This window comes from Callithrix jacchus, chromosome 2 (assembly GCF_049354715.1).
Source record: "Callithrix jacchus isolate 240 chromosome 2, calJac240_pri, whole genome shotgun sequence".
Taxonomy (NCBI): Eukaryota; Metazoa; Chordata; class Mammalia; order Primates; family Cebidae; genus Callithrix; species Callithrix jacchus.
In genome coordinates, this window is record NC_133503.1 from 149,060,377 (window position 1) to 149,066,376 (window position 6,000).

Sequence of the window (6,000 nt, forward strand, 5' to 3'; positions counted from 1 at the left end):
AAGTGCTGTTTTGTTTTATTTTTTCACCAAGAAACTGGCCCTTTGCACAGAGAAATAGACTCAGATTTGAGTGTGGAATTGAAGATGGGTCCCTAGATTAAATGAGACCAAGGATTACGGTTCTCTTGCTTCAGGCAGCATAAGCTACATGCTGATTGGGGAGGGGGTGGGGATAGAAATTTCTCTAGATGTTTCTAGCAGATACAACCACAATGTAACAGGCCATACAACATGTCTTTTATACCAGGCTGCCCCAGAGAGAAGGCCAAAGGGCTCTTAGGAGCTGACTGGACATGTTCCTACCTTTTATTGACAGCCAGTATCAGGTCAGGCTGTACATGTACGTATAACCCAACAAAGTTACAAACTGTAACACTCTTCCTATCCAATGTGAACATTTTTGCCTGTGTTCAAACTACAGCATTATTAAAACATTGCTGCACCTTGTTTGTATTCTAGGACCTAAAGGATTCAATTAGTTTGGGATACACTCTGGTTACTAAAGGGAGAAAGCTTGGTATGAGGTAGTATCTCTAAGTGCCCAGGCCACACAAAAGGACACTCTGTATATAGTCCTTACAACGTAGGCATCTGAGTATTTGAATGTGATGATGTAAACTCAGAGCTGTTGTCTTCTTTTTTTCTTTCTAAGATACAGTCTTGCTCTGTTGCCCCTAGCTGAAGCATATTGGCACCTTCATAGCTCACAGTAGCCTCACACAGCTGGGCTCAAGTAATCTTCCTTCCTCAGCTTCCTGAGTAGCAACATGCCTGGATAATTCTCTTAAATCTTTTGTAGAGATGAGGTTTTGTTAAGTAGCCCAGACTAGTCTTGAACTCTTAGCGTCAAATCGTTCTCCCACTGCAGCCTCCCAGTGCACTGAGATTATGGACAGGAGCTATCTTGCCTGGCCTTCTGTCTTAACACTTGCACAGATTCTGCTCAGTGTGGCTTCTGCCTATTTTGGGTTATCTCATACATGAATTTATGCCTTTCTTTTTATTCTTGTGGCAACCCTCCTTGCTCAGAACTGAATTTTGCCTAGATTATAATATTATAATAATATTTGCCTAGATTGTAATATTTTTATATTATCTCAGTATAAAAGCCTTTCATCCTACTAGATGCTGTCATGGGGAGGAAGCATGGCACAGGCTCTGGAACCAGCCTGCCTGGTCAAACCCTGACTGTTTTTCTTACTAGCTGTGTAACCTGGACAGCTTCTCTGTCTCTTAGTGTGCCAACTGAAAATGGAAACAATACTTCTTCATCTAGTTTTTGTGGGCTATAGATGAGTTAAAACAGGGAAAACTTTTAGAGCAGTGCTTTCTTTCTAGTTATTCAGGTTAAAAACCTTGGAGTCATCCTCAGGTCCTTTCTCACTCAACGTCAAATCCAACAAGAAATCCTGCTGGCTTCCCCTCCAAGTATAACCAATCCTAGGCTGCTATAATCTCATACCTGGATTCCTGCAATAGCTTCTTATCTGACTCTCTGCTTCTGCCTTTGCTTCTACAACTTCTTGTCCAAATAGCAGCCAAAGTCATCTTTTAATATAAACCAGATCATGTAACTCTTTTGTTCTGAACCCTCCATTGCTTTCTGGCTTCATTGAGCGTAAAAACCCTGTCTTTGCTTTTCTGTCCTCACTGCCTGCCAATCCCCACTTTGCTCCCTCTTCTCCAGCCACACTGGCCTCATTGCTGTTCACCAGACCATGGTAAGCACATTTCCATCTTACGGTTCTTTATTTTTCTCTGCCTCAGGGGCTGTTCCCCAAATAACTGCTTGGCTAAACCCTTAAATTCCCTCCTTTGTTCAAATGTCACCTTTTCAGTACTGCATCCTGCACCCTGATCTTTCTTTCTTCCATACAGCACAGAATTACCTTCTAACACACTATACATGCACTTAGTTCATATTGTTGATTGACTGTCTTCCTCATGAGAAAGTAACCTCTTCAAGGGTAGATGATTTTGTCTATTTTGCTCACTGCAAGTGCCTAGAACAATGGCTGGCATATTATAGGAGTTCAGTAACAGTATGGAGTGAATGAATGAATGAATGAATGAAGCACTGAATAAGTGTGTGCTATTGTTATAGGTTCTCTTCCTCTGCTCATTCTTTTAGTGGTTTAGTCAATCAGTCAACAATTTGTTAAGCTCCTACTATATGCCAGCCACTGTGCTAAAATATATATTTTAAAAAATTCAAATAATACCTATCCCCACAGAGATTTTCACTTGGATAGAGGGCAACAAACATGCAAACAAGTCAAGTCGAATATTCTGCTGTTAAACAGGTAGTTTTTGTTTGTTTGTCTGTTTGTTTTGAGATGGAGTATCACTCTGTCACCCAGGCTGGAGTGCAGAGGTGCAGTCTCAGCTCACTGCAACCTCCACCTCCCTGGTACAAGCAATTTTCCTGCCTTAGCCTCCCGAGTAGCTGGGATTATAGGCTCCCACCACCACACCTGGCTAATTTTTGTATTTTTAGTAGAGACAGTAGAAACTGGACCCCTTCTTTACACCATAATCCATGGATTAAATACTTAAATGTATAACCCCAAACTATAAAAACCTAAAGGACAACCTAGGTAATACCACTCTGGACATGGGAACAAGCAAAGGTTTCATGACAAAGACACCAAACACAATTGCAACCAAAGCAAAAATTGGCAAATGGGATATAATTAAAGAGCACAGGAAAAGAAACTATCAAGAGTGTAAACAGTTTACACAATGAGAACAATTTTGCAAACTATGCATTTAACAAAGGTCTGATACCCAGCATCTATAAGGAGCTTAAACAAATTTATGAGGAAAAAAAAACATTAAAAAGTGGGCAAAGGACATGAACGCTTTTCAGAAGAAGACATACATCCGGCCAGCAAGCACATGAAAAAAAGCTTAACATCACTGATCATTAGAGAAATGCAAATCAAAGTCACAATGACTTACCATGTCATACCAGTTAGAATACTATTATTAAAAAGTCAAAAAAAAAAAAAAAAAACAGATGCTGGCAAGGTTGCAAAGAAAAAGAATACTTATACAATGTTGGTGGGAATGTAAATTGGTTTAACCACTGTAGAAAACAATGTGGTGATTCCTCAAAGAGCTAAAAACAGAATTACCATTTGACCCAGCAATTTCACTACAGGGTATATACCCAAAAGAATATAAATCATTCTATCATAAAGACGTGTATGTTCACTCCAGCACTGTTCACAATAGTAAAGACATGGAATCAACCTAAATGCCCACCAATGGTAGATAGGATAAGGAAAATGTAATATGGATACACCATGAAATACATGCAGTCATCACAAAGAACAAGATCATGTCCTTTGCAGGAACCTGGGTGGAGCTGGAGGCTATTATCCTTAGCAAACTAACACAGAAACAGAAAACCAAATACCACATGTTCTCACTTACAAGTGGAAGCTAAATGATGAGAGCACATGGAAACATAAAGGGGAACAACAGAGACCAGGGCCTGAGGGTAAACGGTGGAAGGAGGGAGAGGATCAGGAAAAATAACAAAAGGGTACTAGGCTTAATACCTGAGTGATGAAACAGTCTGTGCACCACACCCCCATGGCACAGGTTTATCTATATAACAAACCTGCACATGTACCCCTGAATTTAAAATACAAATAGATAAATAAATAAAAAGTGGTAGTTTTTAGCTTGTATAATGTATGGACAGAAAGGAGAAATAGTTCTATCTCGGGTGTGAGTAGGACTTAAGTGGAGACTTGAAAGGGAAGGTAATATCAGCTGCCTCATGAAAAACAACAGGATGTTTGCCAGAGAGAAAATGAGGGAGAAGAGTATGCCCAACAGTAATTCCAGGTGAGAAAAGGAAAGAAACACCCTGGCCTGAGCTTGAGGGAAATGTGAAAGGCGAGCCCAGTGTTTTGGCTTCAAGAGTGCAGGACCGGGAGCAGGACTGATTGGGATGTGGTTGGCGGAGTGAATGGTGAGTTGTTGGGGGCATGTTGAGCTGAGAGACATCCCTCCATCAAGTCTTCTCTTAGGCGATAGTGATGACTGCTTTTTCAAAGAGCTGAGTTGAAAAGGATAGTAGATAGATTGGAGTGTGGGATTGAGAGGAGAAATTCTTTTCCTTTAAAGTAGCAGAAACACTCGGGGGATGGTTTGAGGAGGAAACTGAAAACATTGTATAAATGCAGTGGAGAAGAGACATGCCTAGTGACAGAGACAAATTTCAAAGACTTCCAAGCCTCAGGTGGGGCCCCACCGCTGAGGCTGGAGACTATACATTTGTAGTGGTCCCAGTTTGCACGATTGTGATAGCAGTAGCATGAGCCTGGAGAAAACCTTAAAGGGATCAAGATGGAAATCCGTAAGGAAGATGCAGCAGGCCAAGGACGGGAAGGTCCTGAGAAAGCCAGCAAAAGCAATGAAATGCTGCATCAGGGAACCCAGAGTAAGGCACTCCCAGGAGACTGGTGCTTATTAAGCATTTTAAATGTTTCATGCAGTCTAATCCTCATAATGAGGGAGACACAAATGAGGAAACTGACACATAGCATTTAGGTGAATTGCCCAAAATCAGGCAGTTTTTAAGTGCTAGAGCTGGGTGTCAAAGCACATCTGTTTGATTCTAAAGCTCTTGCCCTCCACTGTTGTACTATACTGCCAAATAGGGGTTGATGGAATAAGGTCGTGAATTGAGATTTGTAAATTCAACTAGGAAGGATAAAAACACAAAGTAACGGTTACTTAAGCAAAATAGAATTCCTTCTCATGTAAAGTTACAGAGACATGCAATCAACATTGGTGTGGTCGTGCTATGGTATCAGAGACCCAGGATTTTTCTATCTTCTAGTTCTACTGTGTACAGCTTCCATTCCCACAGTCATCTCATCATCCAAATAGTTGTTGGAACTCCAGCCATTACATTCACAGTTCACCCAGCACAAAAGAGGAAGGGATAAGTAGGATCTTATCTCTCCATTTAAGGACACATATACCAAAAAACGACACACTGACCAGAATTAGTCATTTGGGTCACAGCAGAAGGAAATCTAGGAAGTGTAGTCTTTATCCTAGGTGACTCCACATCAAGCTTAAATTAGGGATTTTTATGCCATATTATACATACCTACTGTGTACCCACGAAATTTTTTTAAATAATAAATTAAAAAAAATTAAGGATTCTGTGGAAGATGGAGGTGAATGGGGATGCTGGGCTGTGGTCAGAAATCCAAATTGGGCAGGTAGCATTGTGTGACTCTGGGTATAGAAAATATGATGGTGATTGGAGTTGAATAGATGGAGAAATTGTTAGGAATGATGGATGAGTTGTCCAAATGAATATTGAAGATCCTGAAGATTATGCTGAGCCTTGGAGTAAAGACTAGCCTGATGACAAAGGGCTCTGAATAAGACTGACAGTATGACCCACAAGACAGTAGATGACAGTAACGAGAGAAGTAAGTTACCCCAGCCTTAGAACCTGGGATTGTGCATGAATCAGATTATTAAAAATAAACTTTAGACTAATTTTAGATTTACAGAAAAATTATGAAGATAGTAGTGAAAATTCCCACATACTTAACACCTGGCTTTCCCTGTGATAAACCTATTATGGTACATTTGTTGCAATTAATGCACCAATAGTGATACATTATTATCAACTAAAGTTCATGCTCTATTCACATTTTCTTCGTTTTAAACTAATGTCCTTTTCTTTCTACAATTCCCATCAAGGATACCAGATGACATTTAGTGTTCATGACTGTATAGGCTCCTCTTGGTTTGATACTTTCTCTGACTTTCCTTGTTTTTTATAACCTTGTGTGGAGACAAAAGTGATTCCATCTTGGATAGTAATCCAAAGATAAATCCTTTGCACAGTTCTACCCTACTCTTCTACTATTATAAGAGTAGGCACGGTGGCTCACACCTGTAATCCCAGCACTTTGGGAGGCCAAGGCGGGTGGATCACGAGGTCAGTATTTCAAGACC